The 26691-nt window shown below is 40.8% G+C and overlaps 1 protein-coding gene across 14 annotated transcripts in view; it reads left to right on the top strand.

The window, feature by feature from the left end:
- Positions 1-26691, top strand: part of CHRM2 (cholinergic receptor muscarinic 2) — an 800456-nt gene that overhangs the window by 507853 nt on the left and 265912 nt on the right. For 13 of the 14 annotated variants that reach the window (XR_013829691.1, XR_013829692.1, XR_013829693.1 and 10 more), the window contains 2 exons: positions 11550-11645; positions 11908-12073. The exons of the other annotated variant lie outside the window; for it this stretch is intronic. The gene's annotated coding sequence lies outside the window, so the exon portion shown is untranslated. The remainder of the gene's footprint in view (positions 1-11549; positions 11646-11907; positions 12074-26691) is intronic. 14 annotated transcript variants of the gene reach the window in all.

Genomic DNA, 26691 nt, shown 5'->3' on the forward strand with positions numbered 1-26691 from the left:
CTTTCCACGTTCAAAGCTAGTAATGGCCAGCCAAATTCTTTTCACATCACATTACTCTGATACTGAGTCTTCTGTCTTGGTTACCTACTTTAAGGATGCTTGTGTTGTATTGGACCCAACAGAATGATGCAGGATAATCTCCCTTTAAGGTCAGCTGAGTAGTAGCTTTAATTCCATTCACCATCTGAATTCCCTTTTTTTTGCCATTTATAGTAACATAGTCAGAAGTTCCAGAGATTAGGATGTGGACATCTCCAGAAGGGGAGGCATTATTCTACCTAAAACTTAGTACATATTAAAACATTGAAGATTATAAAATCATCATAAAATTAGCAAAGGAGTATTATAAATAGCTGGTTTCTCAAAATATAATATGATAAATCTTGAGGTATTAAACTATTTTAAAAATAATCTGGAATCAGGGTGAACACACTGCCATTTTGCAGGTGAAGACAGTGAATGATGGATGAGATAAATTATTTATCTAAGGCCATATAACTTGAAAGAGTTAGGAGTAGGATGCAGGGCACTTTCTACTAAGCCATCACTTTTGCATTGCATTTAGGAAGCCAGGTTATATTGAAATACATTCTAGAACAAATCTATCAAGCAGTTAACATTTGTTTTTAAATTTATGAAGACTAAAATTAAAAATTTACAATACTGGGGTAATTCAACAATATAGAGTGAGTTAATCCTTTGATGTTGACCAAATGATCGGTCCTCTATGTGCATGATACAAGAGGCTTTCCAATGCGTAAAGGGACCTAGTTACAAGAGGCTGATTGATGTTTTCAGATGTGTCCATGTGCAGATTCACCCAATTCATCCCATTACAATAGGACAATACTGTGTACAAGGTACATTCTTTCTACGAGAATCTGAAGTTTGCCATTTGCTGATCTCATGACACAGGAGTGTGCACATAAATAACTGCTTGACAAGTTATTTTTAAGTGAATCAAGATGGTCACTATTAAGGAAAAATATAAACATTGGCAGCGATGGGAGCAGACTTAGGAGAAGGTGAAGGGAGACTCTAGACTTAACTCCAAAAGAACCATTCATCTACAAATTCAAGTTGTTTGGAATTGTATTATGAAGTATTGTCTATACTAGACAGTCACTTTTATTCTTCAGGGCTAACTGAAAGCTAAATAAATGCTCTGCGTGTTTATACACAGTCACATAGAAATGCTTTTAAAATGCTGTCTCCCTAGCACTGCTGTGCTTTGTAAAACTGGCAGAGAAGATGCTATTTATATCTTTAATAAAACATTTAGATTAATTTTTCTGGTTCACCATGGATCCATTTTGAGAAATACAATGGCGAGCTGGTTTTGGATATTATATTCTGACGCTTATCCTTAGCAGCTTGATTGCTATACGTTCCAAGTCTCTCCTCCACCCTGTCAGCACACCTCCAGGCTGTTTTGAGTAAGTTCTCTTTGTCTATGCCACCAGGTTTCTTAAGCGGTTTACAGAGAGAACTGTCACCCCAGAAGGGAGAAGGCAGAAAGCAAACAGAAATAGAAGCTTTTTCAAGACTATTTTTGTTTTTGCTACATATTTACCTAAACAGTTCAATGGAATGGGTTTATAAGACACATTTGAGGAGCTGAGAACTTTCAGCTTAGTATGAGAGCCGTGTTGTAGTTTCTAGCAGTTTAGCAAACGAGCACAAAACAGCAATGGCTCATTGCCTTTCTCTGACAGTGCTTGTTTTAGTCTTCCATCTTCCCATGGATGTATTTTGTGATAGACACCAGGAGTTGGTTCTTAGTTGTCTTTTTAGATTATGAGTAATGGCTCCACTAGGACATCTAATTTTGTTACCACACTGAACTTGGGGCTGCTCACCTGCCACACGGCAAAGCCAATCTACTGACACTGGGTTGTGGTAAAGGAAATTACAGTGTTTATTTCAGGTTGCCAGGCAAGGAGAATGGGCAGCTCATGCTCAAAAGACCTGAACTCCCTGATGACTTTCAAGGAAGGGTTTTTAAAGGCAACATTCAGGGTGAGGGTTCCAGCTCATAGACTTTCTTCTGATTGGTTGATGGTGGGGGGACAGGGTGATGTTTCAGGAACCTTAACCATCAACCTTCTGGTTCCAACCAGTCTGGGGTCTACTGTGCTGGTCAGCATCAGGTCACCTCCTCCACCAGGTGAAGGTCTTGTTTTCTGCAGAACAAGTCAAAGATGTGTGTTAGATTATTATGTATATCCCTTGAGGAGGGACTAGGACTCTGTTTTATTACTGACCTATTGTTTAAGCTATCACTACTTTTCTTGCTTGACTCCTTTTCCTTTGTTTCTGCGTTCCCTCACTTCCCTAATTAGTAACTGCTCGAGTCTGCTCTTTGGAATTCACTGAAGGCCTAGGAGACTAAAGCCTTTTTTCTACAAACAAGAAATGAGGGACAGGAAGAGGTTTTGTACCTGGCAAGGCCCTGCAGGGTCCTGCTCAGTTTCAATCCCCCCTTTTCTTTGATACTCCTCAATCCTGAGGGTAACGGGGCAGGACAAGAAAGTAAGTAAAGTTGTAGGTAAAGAGATTAATCATAAATTTGGCAGGGGAACTAGGTTTTAGAGGGGCTTGGTTTCAGTTTCACTTGGTAAGTGCCTTTTTCAAGATGTCTTCTCACATTCCCTCTCCCCACCCTAATCTGTTTCCCGCTACTGCAACCAATTTTAGAACTTATTCCTATTTTTCTGTCTTCATTAGTCTGTTAATTCAGTTATTTTCTTTTAGTTTACAACTTAACTTCACCAGGGATATGTCCAGATTAGAAGTAAATATAACAACCGGAAGTTCTGGAGAGAAACTTTACCAATTCTAGCATTGCAGAATAAGTCATTGTCACTAAGTAGTCATAGTAAAAAACTGTTTAATGTGTTGGGATTATTTTTAATGGTATATAAATAATGTATTTATGTTAATAGCATATTAATATTCTGGCCAAAGGTAATAAGCCAGTGCCAAAGATAGCTCATATTTTAATAAAAGTTTTAAAATTCCTCCATGAGAATTATCATCATATTCATATAATTGTAGCCTGAGAAATATTCCCTTTGGGTGTTCAAGTTCTGAGCAATTAACCACTTCAGAATAACTTTGAGATTGAATATACTTAAAGAAAACTGATTTGGTGATTGGGGGAAGGGTCTGCCATGATTATAGCCCAAGTGCAGTAACCACACCCTGATTTATAAGAAATGTTGTTACGTTTAAAAGAGACAGGAGAAACATGGTTCACACCAGATTTTTTATTTTTAAATTTAAGAAGGAGGAGTCCAAGTCTAAACTTACGCAGAATCACTAGGAAGTAGAGAGTTGTGGTTAAAATTATCTGGTGAATCTCAAACCAATCAGTAGGACTCATAAGAGCAGGGTAGCAACTGCGAAAATGTTTAAGGGCAAAAAGGCTTGGAATGAGAGAACATTTGTGAATTTAGGTGGTCAGAAAAAAAAATCCTTGTATGAAAGCTTAGATTCATAAGGAGTTAGTCTATTTCTTTTTACTATCAGAATGTACTTATAGTCTAGAGGATTAGAAACTAGTTTCTGTAGCTAACAGATATGACTACTCATGGTTTTGGAAGCCAGAGCAAAGCAACTGTGGGGAGTTCTGTGCTTGACACAGGGCAGGACAGGTATCTTTGTTTTGGAGCGGAAATTTCATTTCTTCATTAAGAGCCATATAAGGACAAGGGGTACCTTGCATTGACATTCCATACCAGGAGCTGATAAGACTAAATAAGTAAAGGAAAGGAGACACCAGTGATTGCTTCATCTTTCTAGTAAGGTTACACATATATTCTTTCCTCATATAACTTGAGTGAACAAGAATAACACCCTGCCACAAACTTTCCCTGTCCCCCAGCCACATATTGGCTAATATTCTCTTAAGTAGACATTATTTTTAATTAAGAAGGAAACACCTGCCTGGGGGAAGTGGGAATGGGCAAGGAGAAAAGAAATCATTCATTCACATCACAGTTTAGTTACATATCCACCGTCAATAATAATTCACATCTTACAAAATACTTTTCGCAAATACAATTTCATTTAATCAACATGACGACTCTGGGGCAGATTCTACACATTAGTTACATGTGAGGGAACTGAGGTGTGTCAAACAATAATCAGTATCAAGACTACAAGGGACAAAGAGCTTTATTTGGGGTATTAAAAACCGCAATTCAGGAAACACAGATTTGGGTAAGATCAGGGAAGAGAAAGAGTCAGGATCTTACAAAGACAAAAGCCATTAGGTTGATAAGTTGTCTGGAGAGAGTTGTGATTGACTCTGATGCAGGAAAGGAAATATTTGTCTTTAAAGAATAGGCTGTCACAGGTTATTTTAGGGTAAGGGTTTGATGAGTAGATAGACTGTCACAAGTTATTTTAGGGTAAGTGTCCGATAAGTATCTTGACTTTCTGGCAGATGTTCTAGATGCCTGCTGAAACAATAAGAGATCAAAAGGTCAGGTTTCATCCGGGTTAAGATGTACACAAGTCACACTTCCTCAGTGGCCTTCTGGGTCCATTTCAGAGAGCTCTCTTAGTGATACCAACTCCATGTTGACTTTCCTTTACAGGTGTAAAGGGATTAAGCATTTTGTCCAAGGTCACATCTAATAAGTGGTGAAGTTTGAACCTGAACCTTGCTTTACTCTGTGAAGAGTTTTGGATCCTATCTTTCCCATGTTTTGGCCCTAAAAGCAAGTCTACTATTTATAACTTAGCAATTTTTTGTCTTCTTCACTTTCCTAGTATTGTCCAGGTAATCCCTACTTCTTATATGATGATAAAAAGGCTTTCTATATACCATTGCTCTTCTTGGATACTGGGTGGCATATTCCCACTTTCACCTTGAAAATTTACATTCTTGCCCCATTTTCATTCTCCCTCTCGTCACTCTGGACCAGCTCTATGGCAAGACATATAGAAACCTAAGAGAACATTCCCAGGGATAAGCCTGCAAACTGAAAGTATAAACTATGGCTCAAAAATGTTTCCATTGCTTTAAGTGCATTTCATAAACAGGGACTGCATTCCAATTCTTAGTAACATTACTGTCATCCCCAATGCCATTATATAATTAGAATAAGTTGTAATGGCCGTGCCCAAGAGTTTTCTTCTCAAATTATAGAAATGTCCATGTGCCAGAGATACTCGCTGCTAAGTAACTTCACTGTCACCTTATTACTTCCAAAACACAAAACAAGACAAAATTAGTATAATAAAAGCTACAGTAAAATTGGAAGTACATCCTAGAGCATAGTGCCCTGGACAAAAAGTACGTAGTGATGCTCCTGTCCTACTCTAGTCTTCTCCATTAACTAACTCTGGAAATTAGATATTAGTTACTTTTGTCTACCCTGGATACTACAAAAGCATGTGCCCAAGTTTTGGTAGATGGTGTGGGGGAGGAAAAATTATTTTCCCTCTACCCTTCTAGGTTCTTAGCTGAGATTCCTCTATAATAAAATATTAATATGAAAAACAAACAAAATTTTAATAACATGTATACCTCCAGTATACATGAGAGACCTAGGAAAACTGAGTAACTCTCTGAAATGGCCGAAGCCATCATCTTAAATAACATCTCCAACTAAAGGCAAAAGAAGGTGTTGGGTGGGGTGGCGGAAGAGGCCAGTTGTGGGAGGTTACCAGGAAAAGCACAGTAAGGTTGTTATATAGATTTAAGCTTTCACCTTCACCTTTGATAAAACTTGTTTCTAGAGCTTTAGAGTCATCCTTCTCTTCTTAGTACAGAGAGGGAGATACCCTTACAAATGGAGATTTCCCTTACAAATGTAAAAAGGTCTCTTACAAAAGGGTAGCTGCTACTCAGTTTTCAGAACTTTTCCTATGTCTGCCTTTTCTCAAAAATAACCAGGTCAAAATAATCAATATGCCAAAGAGGCATGTTTTGGAGTGGGATATTCTGTTCATTAATATATGGTCACTAATATATGTCTTCAGTTTTAACAGTATCTTCCTGCTAATTGCTTTAAATATTTTAAGTACTGTTTCATCATCCAGAGTCTCTCACTCCCAAGATCTAACTTGTCATAGCTTCCAAATCCCAGGGAGAGCACCTTATGAAAATCCACTTATGGAATCAGTTCTCTGATAGAGAAGTGTCAGGTCCTTTCCTGAATCCCTCATGGATTATGGCATCAAAAGTTTTATCACAGGTGCCTAAGAACAACATTTCTGTTTCTGTTGTTCTTTCCAACTGGGTTAGCTTTCTGAAGGGCAGGAGTCTTTCTTAGTTACTTATTTTTGTTGCCCTAGTATCTAAGAGAATATTGCATGATATACTAATTTTGTTGAGCCAGTTTCCATACTTCACATTTAGTTTATAATAGATTTCTGAGAAACACTCTACTCTCAGAAGTGTCTCGTGCAATTCACAATGCTGCAGAAGGAAGCAAAGCAATGGCAGCTTGTTTACATGAGACTTGCTCAAGAAAGAAACATTTCCATGGGATTACAGTCAAGCAGGGAAATCTGTCTGCTCCATATCCTGGCCTCAATAAAAGGAGAGCACATTGTGTCAGCCGTGGACTTTAAGGGTAGATTTGGAGTGGTTGTTCTTGAAAATGTTCAGTGATTACCAGTGCGTGTTTATTGGGCATCCATTTAAAATGAACTCCCTTTCTAAGAAAGCGTTTGTCAATAAAAGCCTTGTAGAAATGTAGCACATACATTGACTTCACGCCGCTCCGCGGCATGTGGGATCCTTCCGGTCTGGGGCACGAACCCGCGTCCCCCGCATTGGCAGACGGACTCCCAACCACTGAGCCACCAGGGAAGCCCGCCTCATTCCTTTTTGCAGGTTTGTATAGAATACAGCTCATGAGATTTTGTAAATGAGGCCCTTAAACCCAAATCCCAGTCACCTTGCTGAGTAAATGAGGAAGAAAGGACAGAGCGTCCAGGATCTGTCTTATTAGGCACGGTAAATCAGGGAATGCTGCTTTGGGAGCACTAGTGGGAGAAAGAGTGTCTTTACAAAGTGAAAAGGTCTATATGGGGCGACATTATCAGCTACATTCAGTTGAGTCTCGCTTGGCAAAAGGCTGCTTTGTGCGTCACAATTATCTCAGTCACTCTTAAGAAACAGAGTAGATCAGATTTAGTGAGGACGCTGTCCTCTGTGATGGTGCCTGCCAGGATATCTTTGAAATGTTCTAAAATTTCCACCTGTCCCTTGAAGGACAATTTTAGTTAGCTTAAGAACCAGGTAACTATATGATCTGAGAAATTATGTGAATTCCCATGAGTATGTGACTAGTTGACTCTAAATTCTAAGAAATTAAGTTTCCCTACAGACTGAAAAGATTTTGAGATTCCTAGCCTACTCTTTACCGCACACTCATTGATTCAAATAATTTGGGCCCCACTTAGAAGAGTCTGATAAGACTTTCACTTTGAACTTTCTGGAATCTTATCTCCATCTGAGAGTCCAGCATCTCACTTAGGCTGTGAAAAGGGGAAATTTAAGCTGTTTGTCAAAATCTGCCCTGAGGTTGATGTGGTTGAAATGTTTGTTCTCCCTGTGTTAGAGGTTCACCTCTAAAGAGGAACTGGGCACTACATCCTGGAAGGAGGAATGCCCAGGCGCTAAATGCTTTTCTAGGAAACACATGTCCCCATGTGGCCTTTTTCTCCTGCATTCTTAACACTGATTTATCACCATTGCAGCTGTTGAACATCTTAGAGGGGAGTGTTTCATTTTGTCCCCCTTTTTTGTATTCCCTGTTCGAAAATGAGCTCTGTATTTTAAATATTTTAGACCCAGCAGCAGTAAATGTTTTCAGGCTTTGGATAACACCATCACTGCTTGGAGAGGAAGAGTTTAAAACAGCTGTGATGCCAAGCTTCAAGAAAAAAGGAGAAGGAAAAAAATAGCAAAGCATTGTTTGTTAAAGTGTCACCAAGCATTGTCACTCAGAATCAGTCTCATTTGTATATGGAAACTCCTATTGCAGGGACTGAAAAAGAAAGCTTAGGATTTTCTAGGAGAGAAAGAGATAATCTTTTTTAGCTAAAGAATAGAAGCATTTAAAATTACTCTCTAGAAAGGTTTGCAGGGAAAATAAATAACTCTAAGAAGAATAGTGTGTCTATTATGGGACTGTTATTAAGATTTCAAAACAGTGAGGGCAACGGTAGCACCCATTTGAAGCAGTGATTGTCATCTAGTGGAGGTTCACTTTTAACCCAGGATTGTTATATTTCAAACTGAGGTCAAGGAAAAGATAGGTTCCTTTGGCATACATCAGAAAAATCAGCCCGCCTTTCCCAAACCTCCTGCTGACAAATGCTGTGCTTTCCTAGTTCAAACCTTGAACAGTTTGTGTGAGTGGGAGATGAAGACAAGACAAAATCTCCTTGCTCTTGGCTCATTTTCCCCATATAGGCAAGGCTCGCACATTCATTTTCTTGGTTCTTTGAAAGCAGAAAATTAAGAAAATATTATGGACGCCATACCTGGTGGGAAATCACTTGAGTTGAACTCGTCACCCTCTTAATGTGCTTATGATGACAGAGTGCTGATTTGTGCATCTAATTACTGAAGTCTAATTATTGCTACAACATTGAAATCAACATGGCACAATAAAATATGCACCACCTTCCCAGAAATGAGACTTGTTATTCACCTTCTCCTCATGTTGGTGGTGATCTTATTTACAGTCTTATTCAAAATGGAACTTTGTCAAAGATTCAAAGTCATCCCTTTCGAGCATCTGAGCTCTTTAGCACATGCCTAAAAGTAACTTTCTGAGGTTGCAGGTAATGAAGTTTGGCTTCACAAGTGGAAATTACTAATTAGTGTTCTTTGAGGTGGAAAATAGGCATGTAGATAAAAGGAAACCCATAGATGCGTTCTATAAAGTCTTTAGAAAGCACTTTTGAAAATGTTCCACACCGTGGGTTACTAATAAATGTAAAAGCTATATGCCTGGGATGGGGGAGTACTCTTTTATCTCAGAAAGTGAACTGTCTTAAGAAATAAAAATAAAATGCTCAGAATACACATGATCTTTTCTTGTATAGAAAGAGAAACTGGAAGGGGGAAAAATGGGATTTCTTTGGGTCGGTATTTTGATGGATTATGTTTAACATGCTTGTTGCATGAAATTGAGGAGCAGCATGGTTTCCATTGGCAAGATTCACTCCTAAATATTCCGATTCAGTAGGTTAGGGGCATGAGCCAGAAGCTGTTTTCAAATCCTGACTGACAGTCTTATCATTATAGCTAATTTGCTATATGTCAGGCCTTCTTCTGAAAACTTTACATGAATGAACTCTATTATTCCTTATAAAAACCCCAGGGGAGTGTTACTATTACTGTATCCCTTTTACAGATTAAAAATATGAGGCATAGAGCAGTTAAATAATTCTCCAAAAACACACAATGAGTGGCACAGATGCAAGTATATGTTTTAAAAGAAGTGTTTTCATTGATGACCTAGAAGAAGAAAATGGACATTATTGCTGATTGCTCGCTAAAAATGCTGTTTCCTTTTGCAGCTCCTCTCCAAAAGGCCACAAGTACATGACTTCTATTGAACATGGTAGTTAGGTTATCCATGGACTCTGTTTTATTCAAGTTTGAGAAAATATTCGTTAGATTTCATTGGCGTTTTGCTTTATTGCTCTTTTTGGAATGTGTAGCCCTGTTAATGATATGAAAGAATATTATGATATGAAAGGCATTAATGATATGAAAGAACAAAATAGCAGCAGATCACTGGGTTTTCTTCTTCTCTATTGCTGGCCAGGAAATTCCTTCCCCTTTATTTCTCTGCTTCGGGATGTCTATGTGGTTTTGTTTTGTTTTGATTTAAAGATCCAAGCAACTCCCTGGGCTTATGGAGGCTTAATAGTCAGAAGTAATGGAGAAAGAAAGGAAAATGTGAATTCATTTTCAAAAGATCACCTAAGAGAGAAGAAATGACAAAATCAGATATTTAATGTAAACAACCAATGCTGGGGGAGGCTGAGGCCAAGACTGGACAGAGCTGTCTTGATTTTCTCATATGTATCTTACAATCTCCCAGTGGTGGTGGGATATGAGGGTGTGGAGGCTGAAGGTAGAGCCACAGGATATAATGCGTTATTTCAGGGTGACTTCAATCAAGCCAAAAAAGTTTGTGCCACATCCTGCTTGGTGATAGCTGTGAGTTAACAGAAAGGGCAGACCCTTTCATCTACATAATTTTCATTTATCAATGAATTTATATTGCTGCATAATTTTTCATCTTGATTGTCATCTGATTGTCTTTCCCCGCCAATAAGATGGGGAGCTTATAAAGGACAGGGACAGTGACTTTTGCTATTCTGTATTCCCTTTGACAGCTAGCAATGGCCTGGGCCTCAAGATTTGAACTCAACTTAATTGGATATATCAATTAAGATTTCAGCTTTTTTCATTTGATTGCCGAAGGTGGATGAAAGAAAATGTAGCCTTATAACGTATCGTACACTGATGTTATCTTTATATACACATACTTTCACAAAAGCAAGTCTTGTTCTCAACTATACTTTAGAATCATATCACTGTATCTTTATCAGTTGGGACTAGTACCTAAAAATAATGAGTATTCTTCTTGGAATGGATTTCTCATTAAAATGAAAAAATAAAAACCTAAGACTGATTTAACACAAAAAGTTTGTATCCTAATTTTTTTCATGGAGATCCCAAATTCCATAAAGCACCATAAATACTTTGTAATCTAACGCCTATTAGTCAAAGAAACATGGGCATTGACCCTTGTATAAAATAAGAAAGAAAAAATTACCTCTTCCTCTTATACATTTGCCAGTGTCCCAGAGAAATAAATAATCTGTGAATAGTTCAGCACGATTATATGTTTACAAAGCACAGAGGATTTATTCTAATATTTTCCCACCTGGAAAAACTGGGCTTAAGCATCTTCAGCAATCAAAAAGCAACACCGCGTCCTTCCCAATATGTCATGTCACCTTTACAGCAATCATACTTGCAGGAATGGGACTGGGTGGTGGTAGTAACTGTAAACGTTCTGATGTAGAAATTGCAGATGGAGAGCTTGGCTCTGGGGATGGACGTGGAAAGGAGCAGAAAGGAGCCTGGAGAAAAGGCTGTCATATTTGCTCAGAAGAACCGCCAAATCAGAGAGCAGAAAAGATTTCATTGGAGGAACAACTAATCCTGTCATATTGAAAGAAAATTGTAAATGTTCTCTCCAGAAATTGTTCGCCCATTGCAGCTAATCGAACACACACTCACGAACACACGCACGCTCTCTTGTTATACCAAAGGTGCCCGGGCGCAGAGACCCGCTCCAGCGAGTGCGCGCGTGCACACACACACACACACACACACTGACACGCACACACAAACACGAACGCACACACGCGCCAGCCTGAGGGTTGGCCAGAGCCTTGAAACTGCAGATTCCACTAGGAGATCGCCAGAGGAACCGAACTAATTAGTAATTAGTTGCCCCTACACTAATTACTACTTCCCTTACTTCCCCAAGCACTTTGGTGAAGAAATGAATCCCGCCCAGCTCGCCAGTCCAGCCAGGTCTCTGTTCGGTTTTGCTCTCCAGACTCAGCTTCTTTGTGAAAGCCAGGTTTGAAACTCCTTTTTTGCTTCTCCTTTGGTGTTCTGGTGTGGAGGGCGGGGGCGGTGTCACTTTAACTCCAGTCTACACCGCCAAGGGGTTTCAGACTCGTCAAGCGACTGGGACGGGTGTGGGGTGCGCGACTCTGCTAGCGCGCGCCCGAGCCTCGCAGCTTTGGCCTGAGCCTTCAGGTCCGCTCTCCCCCCGCCTCCTCCGCCCCACCCCTCCGGGTGTCGCGGCACCAGCTAATCTTTTCCTTTTCGCTTGCAAGATCAAGGGAGAAAGCAAGCCGGCGCCTGGCCTCGGACTCTGAGCGCAGCGCAGCTCGCTCCCCGGCCGGTGAGCCCCGAACCCGCGAGGGGCTCCTCCACGATCCCGCCAGCCCGCACCAGGGATATTGCAGCCCGGGGAGGCACCTGGAGCTAATCCGGCGGCAGGTAAGGACAGCGCGCTGCTCAGCTCTCTGTTTGCCAGCTCCAGGGACCCTGGCGCCGCGGGGTCCCTCCCAATTGCCAGGAGCGGGCGCGGAGGGGTCAGGTGTTAAGGAATTGGAGAATTCCTCCACAAGTGCAGATCCTCGAAAGGAAACTTTGGCTTCTGGGGCTTGGAGAACTGAGGGCAGTGATGGCGGGTCTGGAAAGAAGGGGCAAGAGAGGCAGAGCGCGGGACAAGGATGCGATTTCGCGGGTCACTGAGTCCGGAGGAAGGTGGCAAAGGTAGCCTGGGGGCCGCGCCGGCCGTGACATCGCTCCCTCTCCCAGCCCGCCATTCCCTCCACTGTCACCCGACTCCCTCCTCCTCCCCGACAGGCCGTCAAGGAAAAGACGGGAGAGCTTCGCCCTCTCCTGCCCCTCACGTTCCTTCCAGCCTGGGGTCTGGCCACGTCTCCTAGGCGTTTGGGGTGGAGGCCCAGCTCCTCTGGCTCCATATGGCCCCCTGTTTCCGCCTTCTGAACTGTCCTTTGGGCGCCCGCGGCAAGTCGCTGGAGAGAGGCTTGGTACTGCGGTCCAAGGAGCGTGGCCAAAGGGCAGGGGAATAAGAATGAGGAGAGGGTCCCAGGACAGAGGAGGAGGCAGCTTTCTGCAACCCCATCCCTTTTCGGCCCGCACACGAGGTCAGCTGTTTGCCTCGACTTGAGGACAGGGTCTCAGCCCGGAGCCCGCGAGGTCCCGGACTGTGCCTGGGCTTCGCCGACAGCCACCTCACAGTGGGCTCTGGGCCACCCCGGCGGGGTTCGGGGTCACAAATTGCGAACAGCTGCACCCACAGTGTCCCTCGCAGTCCACACCTGAGGACCCAGGTGATCGCAGATAACTTGTAGCTCTCGGAACCTGCGAGGTGCGGTCCAAGACCGCGCAGGGGAGATCGAGCAGAAATTCCACCTGTGCGTTCTGCCCCCGCACCCCTGGGGCGCCCCCCGCGGGGCAGGAGGCTGCATGCCTAGGAGAGCTCTTAAGAGGTCAAGATTCAAGATTCCCCGAAATCACTGACTCAGAAAGCAGCACATACCCACTGCCTCAGTCTCCTTCCAGCGCCCCCATCACTTTCTCTACCCTCCTGCCCGTCGCCGTCTTCGAGGCTGCTTTGAGCCACAAAATCGTCCGCAGGAGCGTCTGCCGAGCTCATCAGACCCAAGCCTTGAGACCGATGTTGCCTGTATGGAAATATCTCTGGGGAGTCACTCGGCACGGAGAGGCGGGAGGAGAGCAGAGAAATGGAGGTAAACCCTTAAGGCAAGCAGAGCTGTCCTCTGACATCTCACCCGAGCTGCCCGACCGTGTCCTTAGTTCACGGCCACAGCATGTCTGTGACGGAGGCCACCAAGGGCTCCAAGTCGGCCAGCCAGGCGCGGCGAGCCCATCCAGAGCACGGTGCCTCCAGGTCCTCAAGCTCCGGAATCCTTTGCATTGACTTTCTAGTTCCCTTTCATCTTTTCTTTTTTTGGTTTGTTTTGCTTTTCGTGCTCTTTTTCTTAGCGCTGGGTGGCAGTGGGTTCGTGTAGTTTGCCTGTCCCCTAGTACACGCAGTCAGTGACACAAACACGCATCTACATGCTGTATGGCACACCCGCCCGCGCTCCGTCACGCAGCCCCCAGCTCGACTGCCCCGAGTGCCGGCAGCAATGGCCACCTCCATAGCACGATCCCGGCCGGTGGCCTTGGTTCCTCCGAGGACTGGGCCAGAGGCGCGGGGAGCCAGCCCAGACTGCAGAGAGAAACAGTGGGGCAATGGGAAAAGCCTGGGGAAAACTTGAATTTGGGTTGAGGGTGGGGTGGGGAGAGACACTGAGGGAAAAGGCCCAGCGCTCGAGCTCGGCGGAGGCTGCGCAGAGCATTGAGGGACCCGATGCTGCGGCGCCCTAGACCCTCAGCACCCGCCTCGGGCAGAGCCCAGCCTTGGGGGGCAGCCTTTCTCTGGGGAAGTTCAGATGGCCAGGCGCTGGAGTGGACCAGCACCTCACTTCACTGCAGGCCATTCGGGTTTACCAGTCTTGAGAGGGCCCTGAAAGTGAGCAGCTCATAAACTCCAGCTATTCAGCCCGGCCTTGTGCCCCAAAGGCCCCGCATTGTATTTTGTTGGCAGCCTGTATATATGTATGCATTTTTGGCAATCTGTATAGCAAGGAGATATATAGAGTACATTTTCCTTGATAAGCAAATAATAAGGATGATGACACACTTAAGAAACTGCAATTAGGGGTGTGTGTGTGTGATCTTCAGGGTGATAACAACAAGGTCATAATCATAGAAGTAAACCAGTTGATCACAGTAAGAATATTAGGCTGCAGTTCAGAAAGTGGACTTTTGAGACTCTTGGCAAATGGATGGAAGAATTTTGTGCCAAAAGTGTTGCAGCTTTGCAGGATTTGGGAGCTAAGGATTCAAGAAGTAATAAGTTAATGCCATGTGACTTTTTATTGTTGTTACTGTTATTAGTAATGTGTCCAGTTGTGGCAGTAGGATAAGCAACTTCTGTTGACTCTATATGCTTTACTAGGCTAAACAATTCTGCCAATTAAAACTGAAAAGTAAAACTTGACCCTACAAAGGCATGGAAATTCCAACCACCTCAGCTTATTGTTTAAAACTCTGTGAATGAAATGGGGCGGGAGTGGGGTAAAGTCCGTGGACCCAAAACTTAAGGGTGAGCTTCCTGACAGATGCTTGGTCTTCCTACAAAAGAAAGGTGTGTTTGTTTATGTAAGTGTCTGAGAGTGTCTGGGGGTGGGGGGGATGGAGTGAGAAAATAAGTCGATTTGAATATCCCTACCCTAGTTTAAGTTCAAGAGAACCACAGAATTTTAGCTCTCAGGGATGGATGTACAAGAGACTAGCAGTCAAACATTGGTAAAAGTCGCTTTGGAAGGAGTCCCCCCGGTCTGTCAGCATAGGGGGCAGAGATTGCTATCTTCACATTTAAAAACCACATTGCTCCAAACATGATCCTACCCCTTCTTTGCCCAGATAACCCCCAACATCAGGCACTTGGATGTACATTCAGTGGCAGTTTTACAATTCTAATTTCAGGGTAGCCAGCCCCCAGGGCCCAGGGCACAGGAAGAGGGAGGGCAGCGTCAGAGTTTTGAAGGGAACAGCAGACCACAGCCTGCTGGCTCACAGGGAAGGCAGGGAAGGCATGGCACCCACTTTAATGGAGGAGGACAGGCAGGCTGATCAGGAGACACACGGCTCTCTGACCCACAGCAGTGAACAAAGTTAAAGCAAGTGCAAAAGAGGAAGAAGAGGGGGCAATAGAATAAAGGAATTGAAGAGGGAATGGGTGAAAAAAATGAGGGCGAGAATCTGTGGGCATGCCATTAACAGCCACTGTAATAACCTCCATCACCGATGTCAGTTTTTGCGGTATGCCTGTGAGAGAATGCCCATGAGTAATTGTCTAAATATGACCACTCAAACTCCACTCTTACTCTTATCTTAATCTTACTTCAGTTTACTCAGTAGGAGTAATGTCAGTCTCCAAGAGACCGACAGAAACATTTTGTCACACAGTTCCCTTGAGGGGGACCTGGTTTTCTTCATTTAACCTTATATTTGAGTTGGGTTGGCATTTTATGATGCGGACCTCTATATCAAACACTGTCAATATATCCTCCTCATGACTGTTACCACCTGGCTTTCATTCCCTGTCACCTGTCCCCATTTTGTCTACGTTTGGTTCATTGGGCAGATGTTGGGACTGCTTTCCTAAGAAGGTGTCAGAGCAAGTGTACTGACTGCATACCTCAAAGCTCAGCTTGGTCACATGGCAGTAGTGGTGGTGATAGTGTGTGCTTTGTGTGGGACAAAGGAAGCAGGTCGTTTTCCTTGGAAATGCGTTTTCACAGAGTGTGTTCTAAGTTCCTGAAAGTGTCCTAAGCACCTCACATATGTTATATCATCTATTCTGTCAGGGCTTTATCCCCACTGTTTAAGACAGTGTCTGGCACATCCTAGGAGTTCATTAAATATTTGTTGAATGAGTGAATAGATGAATCAGTTTTCTCATTGCAACAATCCTATGAAGTAGGTGTTATTGTCCCCATTTTACAGATCAGGAAACCAGCATTCAGAGGGGTCAGGTAATGGCCCGAGATTACACAGCTAGTAAGTCGTAGCCCCTGGATTCAAACGTAAGCGTGTTGGACTCCAGTCTTTGTCTTAGACTGTGCTGATGAATAGTTGCAGTGCACATTTTCCGCTATGTTTGGGGAAAGCACAACTGTGGTATTCAGAGTCCAACAATGTTCTCCCCATTCTTTTAGTTCAACTGTGCGTATTCTTGTTGTGTCCCCTAAACCCTAAGCAGGAAAGATTCATCACCAACTAGATTCTTAGTTGGCACAAACTGCTTGTTCTGATTAATCAGTGACTGCTCTGTAGAGGGAAACGGGGGCAAGGAAATCGCCTGATGTTTTGGCTGATGCTATTTTCACCTATAGCAACACTGAGATTTTCTTTTGTCTGGTGCTAAAGGATGAAAGAGAGTTTTGATATTATCCAGTTTAACTCATGTTAAGCGTTGAAGTGGATGAAGAGGTTTTCCCATCGAGATGCAGCTAACCAAGGACTGCCTCAGAATACACACATCCCAACTTTCCATCTAGTTGTCTCTCCAAACGAGTTCCTCTCTCTTTGTATTAAGGTTGCTGGTGCTTAAGGTTCTGCGTTTGAATGGCAACTTCTGATTTTAGTTAGAGTTGATCATCCACCTTTGCTTTGAAAGGCATGATGTGACTTTGTGAGCCTGCAATTAGCAAAGTGTGAGGCACGTTCTGGCTGGTTTGCCTCCTTCTACACTTGGTATATTCTTGTCTTACTTTATTTCATTTCCCTTTTTCTGCACACATGTTCAAGCTCCTTCTTTTATACTGTGACCTAAATATACAATCATCTTAACTGGTGCTGTTACCATGGTAATATTTCATGGTAGATAAGGGTACACCCTAAAAAGTCAGTCTCTTTCATTAGCAGTGGCATTCCTTCTTTGTGTTTCCCCCTCTCCCAAATCCAGGCATTCACTGAATGGCACCCTCTGGTGTTTGGTAACAGGAAGCACACTACTGTGGAGAGGGCAAGAACATCATTTTTTTAAACTTTGAATTTCAATTTCAATGATAATTTGAGATAGACAAAAGCAAGAAAGACTCTGAATTAGTATGTTTTTAAGAAAAGAGATTAGTAGGAAACAGTCATTGCCTGTGCATATTAAGTGCTGTTTGCTGTGTAGAATTCTAGAAAATTATGGGAAATGGGGGATATTTATACCCTTCTGTGTTTAACATTATTGTGAAAATATTTCTGTGGGAAACAAAGAGGTTTGTTGTGGGAGACATTGAGATATCTCTGGAAGAAGAAGCTAATGGAATGTTTTCTATGTTTAAGTCTTTAAATTTCAAAATGGAAGGGTTCTATCTTTAGAATGGGAACATTGGGGTTTTTTTTTTAACTTTTTGTTTTATATTGCAGTATAGCCAATTGACAATGCAGTGATAGTTTCAGGTGCACAGCAAAGCAACTCAGCCATACATATACATGTATCCATTCTCCACATTTGTTCTTGCTGGATAAGATATATAATAGTGATAATGATGCTGATAATAATTTGTATGTATAATTTGTTGTTTCGTTATGTGAGAAACTTAGAAGTTTTGCTCTATATTATTGTGTGAATACCAATCTGCATATTATTATTACTCACAAATTAGAAGTGAGGTTGATATGCTCTAAACATGTCTTCTTTCTTCCTCACTCCAGTTCTACTGTCACCATCTAATGGTGTCATCAAGTCAAACCTATCTCTGAGACTTGTCTGGAATTCATCCCCTCCTCTCCATCCACACATCTTTTTTAGATCTTTAGCATCTCTCACTTGAACTACCACCAGAGCCTTGTGTTTATACGGTCTCCCACCTCCAGTCTTTCCCTAGTACAATCTATGCCTCACACTGCCAGAATAACCTTTCTAAAATGCAAATCTGAACATGTTATTCTCCTTTTAAAAATTCTTTATTGTTTCTCAGCTGTCTAGGATAAATTCTAAAGTCAGACCCACGTGAGATCTTCCATAACTGATCAAAGCCTTTATGCCAAGCCCTGTATGTTAGCCATTTCTCCATTCCCCCTACACAAGGAGATAACACATATAAACAGCTTAGCATAATGGCTGTCCGAGAGTAAATGCAAAATAAATATTGGTCAGTATGCTTTTTTCTCTTTATTCTTCTCCTCTTCTTCTTCCTTCTCTTCATCTAATTTATTATTAGTATAATACTAATAAGCAATGATAAATATCACACTTATACTAGTCATCCCCCAAACAAATAATAATCGGTAAGAAAAGCTATGGTGTGGCAGATATTTTGCTAAATATTTAACATCCTATAATCTCATTTAATTTCCACAGTCGGGTACATTGCATGACACAGTCTGTGTATTCATTATGTATTTGTTACGTTGGTATGTATAGGCAGTGTAATAATAATGACATTTGGGGCATTTAATAGTCCCAGCCAAGTTCCTTGGAAGGTGAAAACTAGGGTTTTTCACTTTAAAGAGCTCTCTGGGATTGGCAGAATTGTTTTCTTGGATATTAAGATGAACTATTTACAAAAAGGTCAACCTGTAAGACTGCTGGGCAAGTCGAACGATTTTTACCTGGTGCTGGTAATGGGGCACCAGCTGGGACTTGTTAGGGATGCTGATGATATCTAAGATGAGGACAGAGGCCATATTCGTATAAATGACAGCAATACACATTTCAAATGTGTTAGAAGCAGAGCTTTATTAATATGGAGCTTTATTTTTCCCCAATGTTTTGTATAGATAATAGGTAACCCTAAAAATATGCATGGTTCCCCATTCCATTTTATTGTATCAAGGAAGTTATAGGCATCTCCATAGGTCAAATACTAAAGTCAAATTTTCAGACCATGGCTAATGTGCAACAAAAACAAAACTAAAGATCAGTGTTTTTAAGATCAGTGAAAATAAACAGCAAATCATGTGGTAGCAGGGCAGTATTTTGACGTTATCTGTGTTTACTGGGTTCAGTAAAGCAGAAGTTCTTTTTTCTGAAGCTGAGGACCCTATACACCCTTGAATGTTGATCTCATGGCAGGACTGGATCTACATTTTCAGCAGTCAGCGTTCATAGTCATCAGGTATAGTGTTTTAAATTACCAGATTCTGAATTATTTGAATCACTATTTAAACGTATTCTAAGAAGTCTTTTAAAAGAGGTTTATTCACAGGTTGAGGCCTTGAAATGCTCTCTTCTTGCAAAGATTTTGAGTCAGCGGGTTTGGGCTCAGACACAGGAATCCGGATGTTCAGCACTTCATGTGATACTGAGGTGGATAATCACAGGACCACATTCTAAATAATACCAGATTGAAGAATTGGCATCTAAAGGGCATTGGAGAGGAGTGAAGATTTGATGTTCAACCCATGTTGCTGCCAGTATCATCAAACGAGTTTTCCACCTTGTGTGGGCCATCGAGACTGAGGGCTTAGTTGTGGCCAGAGACTATCTGATTTTTCAGTTACATTTGATGAGTAACAATTCAGGAGAACATCCATAGATAAATATACTTCTCTTTCATGTCATGTGACACTGATACCTATTTGTTTAGATGGGGTACAGTCCCATATGCATACCTTATGTCCTTAGAGTTAAATCAGTCCTGGCTATTTAAGAAATAAGCCCTTGATTTCTTTTCTACGCCTTGTTTCATTTTCCCTGTCCATAATTCCTCTTTCTCTCTGATACCTTCTTGGGAAGATACCTTCATGGTTCCAAAGCTCCTCTGTTTACTCTCCTATCTGGTGTTCTGTCTAGGTTTTCATTACTAATCTAGCTGGACCAAGCACCTGGCCCTCTTCCTCTTCCTCTTCCTCTCTCCCAGCTCTAGTGGAGGAGTTCTAGTGGAGGAGAGTGGGGGAATTGTCATAAATGTTAATGAGGATACATTTCACTGTTACTATTGCAAAATGTTGGTTCGCTGTGATGATCCCCAGTAACAGGCTGATATAATACCTCCTCTAGGAAGAGGAAAGATGATGATTTTTCCTGATGTTATTGCTCGCCCTTGGTCACGAAAATGTCTTCCACTTTAGTAAAACAAAGAAGCTTGCCCTTACCTCACCAACTATGCCAAGCCAGTAAACAAGATGAAATAATATAGGAAGACAAGCCTATTATTTCTTGATTATTTAATTAACTACTAAGGAGCTCTTAAAAGGAGTGAAATGGGGAGCTAAAGAATTACCTAAAGGCTAATTTTTCCTACTCTTTATAAAAGCTAAGCATAGAATAACTTGATTGGTAAGGGAAGAACATAAATTTCGTACAATTTCATGTTGTTGAACATGATAAAGATTTTCTAACACTCTGTGCCCCCCCTCTGCCCTGCTACCATATAACCAGCATGAAAATAGGAAATGATAGGAAAACTCTACTTAACTGTGTTCTTTGGAGAGCATCAGGACATTTGGTTTCATTTTAGGGAGAAGACAAAGAGCAGCCCCAAGGCCACTGTGTTTCCCAGATCTGCCTGCTGTTTTCTTGCTTCATCGTCGAAATTACTTTGCTATCAGGTTTTATCAGTGGTGTGGGCAGTTATGTCTTCACATGTAAGCCTAAATATTACAGACTTATTTTCTCCCTTTATACTGTGTGCTGGGAGTACTGAAGGCAGGGAGAGCCGTGGATGATGTAGATTTAACTTCTCTTGTCTCTAGCTGATGGGTGTCATTCAAGGAGTCACAGTTTTGCGTTTGTTTTGAAGTGAGCATGACAGGATATTTTTCATGACTGAAGGTTTCCATGTTAGGGAAAATTTCAGAATTTTGGATGAGATACTCTTCTTTGACAATACCAATGACAATTAAAAACAATGAAATCATAGCCATTCTTTCTTGCGTGTCTACCAAATTTTAGTCCCTGTGCCATTTCTTTACATATACTATTCCTATACCTCACGCCAATCCGATGTGGTAGATGGTTGTTTTTTCTTTCTAAGTGCAGAAGTTGTTGCCTGTGGACACTAAATAGCTTGTTTAGGTCTAAGAGTGAGTTCATTGCTTTGGGCATCAGTCTCACATCTAAAGTCAAAGATAAATTTTAAAATTTTGTTTTTTGGGGGTTTTCTGTTTTGTTTTACTACCATAAGCAGTTTCTTCAAAAGAATATCCCATTATGTTATTTGGCATCTAATTTTGATAAAGCCAAGGAAAAAGAGAGAGGGAAGAAAAAGAAATAGAGGCATATCACACTTTGAGTTCAGAAAATGGAATCATGAAAACAGAGTTTATATTGGAGGAATCAGTCTCAGGTAGATTTAGATAGAGTCTGTCTTGGCCACTCACCTCCTGGCCTAGTCTGATAATAGGCTTCAAGTTTGAAGGTGCTTTTTCCTTCATAGTCCCCTGGGAGCTCTTTCTAGGCACAGAGGGGAAAAGAGTCTCAATAAGGCTTCCAGCTATGGAATTGCTAAGGCATAAATTATGATTTCATGAGTATAAAATGTATATATGTTGGAACATTTTTGTTGAATATGAAAGCACTATGTGTTGTTAAAATATTATTTGATCTTCTTCTATTTCCTGTTGTGCTATCTATTCCCTTCCTCTACAAAACAATTGCTAGGACTTAACATTAACCTCTGCATTGAGGACATAAAACAAAAGGCCAAAGGAGCTAGTTATTCTGAGGGATGAACCATCAGTGGATTCATTCTGTTCCTGTTTACGTGTCCACTGTCAATTCTAACTATTTGTTTGTATGTCCCAAGTCTCCGAGAATCATTAGTGTCTATTGGTAAATGATAGTACAAGCTAATTTTTTACAATTAATTGAAATTTCACACTCTTACATTTCAATATCAGTCAATATTTTTACATACTGACACTTTTAATCAAGGATTATCTTTCACAAGGGAGCAACAACCGGGCCCTAATTAATTAAAGTGATAATTATTCTTCTCCCTCACAGTTACATAACACATTCTTCAAGAAATTCACATCCTTAGCGTTCCTCTTTAAACTTCTCCTATTTAAAAGGAGATTCCTTGGCTTCTGTCTCTGTAAGAATTTACTAAAAATTTACATTACTTTTATTTTCAAGGAGTGATATAGAAAAGAGGTCATATTTATTCTCCAGCAAGTTTCCATATTCAAACAAAATAAAATGACATCTTTCTATCACTTAAGTGTTCAGATTGAATCCCAGGAGTCATTTTCCTGGAAGAAACAGGTTGGCAAACGTCTCCCCTTTGATGTTCACTAGCTTATTTTAGCTTCTTTATCGCAATGCGAGTTCCCATGATCCGTTCCTCTTGGATCTTTCTTCGGTTTCTCAGTCCTCAGCTACATAATTGCTCCTGCCTCTCTGCAGCTTTTTCAGTGCACAAGGTTTGTTATGTTTTTCCCTCTGATTTAGTCCCATTATTTTAGTAGATATGGAATCTAGAGTGCAGGCTATAATTGGCAGCCCTAGTCTCTTCTCCTTTAATAGGTACTGCTCCAGTTCCTATATTTTGGCACCTCTTGGCGTGAGATGCACTTTTAGAAAAAATTGATGGTGACTGTAGATCCGTCAGCTGATTTCCCTAATACTTAGGAATTGCAGATCATTGAAATCACTGTGCCGTATACCGGTCAGATTTTCTAAAGGTCATTATCCCTGTTTGCTTCATTTAATTAAATTAGTGTGACTTATTCATTCCACTTACAGCAAATATTTGACTACTTTTAAAAATTATTTTTTTCTCCCCAATTCCCATGTGCTCTTATTTTAATTTTTCAGTATAATTGAATATGAAATGATATCAATAGATCAGTTATCTAAAATTCAAACTGATTTTTTATTACTCTGTATAATTATTGAAAGATTACTTGCTGCTCTAGGTTTTTTTGTTTGTTTGTTTTTTGGTTTTGTTTTTTTAAGAACAGTTTTAGGTTCACAGCAAAACTGAGTAGAAAGTACGGTGAATTCCCATATACCCCCTGCCCCCATACACTGACAGTTTCCCTCACAATCAACATCAGGCACTAGAGAGGTACATTTGTTATAATGAATGCACTGACATTGACACATCATAGTTACCTGAAGTTCCTAGTTTACAGTAGGGTTCCCTCTTGCTATTGTATGTTCTGAGGGTTTTGACAAATGTATAGTAACATGTATCTACCATTGTAGTGTCATAAGGAGTAGTTTCATTGCCCTAAAAAATCCTCTCTGTTCCCCCTATTTATACCTCTCTCCCTCCTAATCTTTGGCAACCACTGATCCTTTTACTGTCTCCATAGTTTTGCCTTTTCCAGAATGTCATTTAGTTGGAGTCATACAGTGTGTAGCATCTTCAGATTGGCTTCTTTAACTTAGTAGTATGCATTTAAGTTTCCTTCATGTCTTTTCTTACCTTGATGGTTCATTTCTTTTTAGGGCTGAATAACATTCCATTGCATTAGCTTTGCTTTGGTATTTTCATTAAATCAGTAAATGTTTTCTCTTGTTCCTTGAAGATAAATTTTAGCTATGCATTAGAGAAAAAAAATGTTTTTCATTTCATTATATATATTATATTATTTTACTCTTGTATTGGATTTTTCCTAATCTTACATTTCCATGTTTTAAAATTCTTGGATTTTTCAATAATAGCCACAGAACTCATGCTCTGAATATCTTAATTCTATCTTCTTCTTCTTCCTTTAACCCATCCAATCCCTATTTCAGAACTTAGGGAAAAAAGAGCATCATTACTTGCCATCTTGTGGTTTTTATTTAACTATTTTTATTTCCCACTGTTATATTTTTCACAAGGTTTTTTTTTGTAATTCAGGCAACAAAAATCTTTCACCTCTCTGTTGAAAGACTTAAATGGTTTGTTTATCCAGTGTGGGCAACTCTTCGGCTCCTTTGAGTCTGTAAATATGAGAAGAGGGAAGAAAGGACATCACAGAGCTGTTTCTTTTCCATTTCTCTTTCCCAGTTGATCTTCTAAGCCTCAGCAGTCTCGCTCATGAAGAAGCTAAGAAAAAAACCTGAGAACTTACCCAAGATACTTTTACTGACCCTTAATGGAGCATAAACTTGATTTGTTTTACCAGTAGCAGTCAGCGCATTCTTAATTTATTTGAAAAGTAAGACAAGTCCTAAGAGGCCTTTTAAATTTGACTTTTAATATCTTTGCTTGGGAACGCTCTTTGACTTGAACATGTACCTTCTATTCAACTCCTTTACACAATGAATGAAGTTGTCATTGATATTCTCTGGTTTCATTAGAAGAGACAGCCTCCATAAAGGCAGGATATGTATTTTGTTGTTTTTAAAGTTCTTCTTCTCATGACTGAATCTTATGACTGGCTCTATGCTTGGCACATAGCAGAACTTAATCAATATTTTTATTGTTTTTTGCGGTACACGGGCCTCTCACTTTTGTGGCCTCTGCCGTTGCGGAGCACAGGCTCCGCACGCGTAGGCTCAGCGGCCATGGCTCACGGGCCCAGCCGCTCTGCGGCATGTGGGATCTTCCCGGATCGGGGCACGAACCCGTGGCCCCTGCATCGGCAGGAGGACTCTCAACCACTGCGCCACCAGGGAAGCCCAATCAATATTTTTAATGATGATTTTATGCCATTAGTTTACTAAACATCCAAAATTTCTTACTACCCTAATCTGCTGCTTCTGTTCATTTAATAACAGCAAGTCATCATTTTCCAAAATAAAGAAACTCTCTTTCCAGGTAAAATTTTCCTTTCAAAATAAATCTTCTCTTATGACAAATTTTCCCACTTTTGAAACCAACACTTCATCTAACCATGAGCAAAATTTTCCATGGACTACCTTTGTAGATATATAGTAGTAGTATTACTTTATTTAAGCTGAATCTAATTAATAACTAGCACATGAACTTGTTTTTTTAACAGATTTATTGGAGTATAATTGCTTTACAATGGTGTGTTAGTTTCTGCTGTATAAAAAAGTGAATCAGCTATACATATACATATATCCCCATATCTCCTCCCTCTTGTGTCTCCCTCCCACCCTCCCTATCCCACCCCTCTAGGTGGTCACAAAGCACTGAGCTGATCTCCCCGTGCTATGTGGCTGCTTCCCACTAGCTATCAATTTTACATTTGGTAGTGTATATAAGTCCATGTCACTCTCTCGCTTCGTCCCAGCTTACCCTTCCCCCTCCCGGTGTCCTCAACTCCATTCTCTACGTCTACATCTTTATTCCTATCCTGCCCCTAGGTTCTTCAGAACTATTTTTTTTTTTTTTAGATTCCATATATATGTGTTAGCATACGGTATTTGTTTTTCTCTTTCTGACTTACCTCACTGTGTATGACAGACTCTAGGTCCATCCACCTCACTACAAATAACTCAGTTTCATTTCTTTCTATGGCTGAGTAATATTCCATTGTATATATGTGCCACATCTTCTTTATCCATTCATCTGTTGATGGACACTTAGGTTGCTTCCATGTCCTAGCTATTGTAAATAGAGCTGCAATGAACATTTTGCCTCTTTTTGAATTATGGTTTTCATTTTGCCTCTTTTTGAATTATGGTTTTCTCAGGGTATATGCCCAGTACTGGGATTGCTGGGTCGTATGGTAGTTCTATTTTTAGTTTTTTGAGGAACCTCCATACTCTTCTCCGTAGTGGTGGTATCAATATATATTCCAACCAATGGTGCAAGAGGGTTCCCTTTTCTCCATACCCTCTCCAGCATTTATTGTTTCTAGATTTTTTGATGAGGCCATTCTGACTGCTGTGAGGTGATACCTCATTGTAGTTTTGATTTTCATTTCTCTAATGATTAGTGATGTTGAGCATTCTTTCATGTGTTTGTTGGCAATCTGTATATCTTCTTTGGAGAAATGTCTGTTTAGGTCTTCTGCCCATTTTTGGATTGGGTTGTTTGTTTTTTTGATATTGAGCTGCATGAGCTGCTTGTAAATTTTGGAGATTAATCCTTTGTCAGTTGCAAATATTATCTCCCATTATGAGGGTTGTCTTTTCATCTTGCTTATAGTTTCCTTTGCTGTGCAAAAGCTTTTAGGTTTCATTAGGTCCCATTTGTTTATTTTTTTTTTTTATTTCCATTTCTCTAGGAGGTGGGTCAAAAAGGGTCTTGCTGTGATTTATGTCATAGAGTGTTCTGCCTATGTTTTCCTCTAAGGGTTTTATAGTGTCTGCCCTTACATTTAGGTCTTTAATCCATTTTGAGTTTATTTTTGTGTATGGTGTTAGGGAGTGTTCTAATTTCATTCTTTTACATGTAGCTGTCCAGTTTTCCCAGCACCACTTATTGAAAAGGCTGTCTTTCCTCCATTGTATACTCTTGCCTCCTTTATCAAAAATAAGGTGACCATATGTGAGTGGGTTTATCTCTGGGCTTTCAATATCCTGTTCCATCGATCTATATTTCTGTTTCTGTGCCAGTACCATACTGTCTTGATTACTGTAGCTTTGTAGTATAGTCTGAAGTCACGGAACTTGATTCCTCCTGCTCCATTATTCTTTCTCAAGATAGCTTTGGCTATTT

The sequence above is a fragment of the Stenella coeruleoalba genome (genome assembly GCF_951394435.1).
Source record: "Stenella coeruleoalba genome assembly, chromosome: 9".
Classification (NCBI taxonomy): Eukaryota; Metazoa; Chordata; class Mammalia; order Artiodactyla; family Delphinidae; genus Stenella; species Stenella coeruleoalba.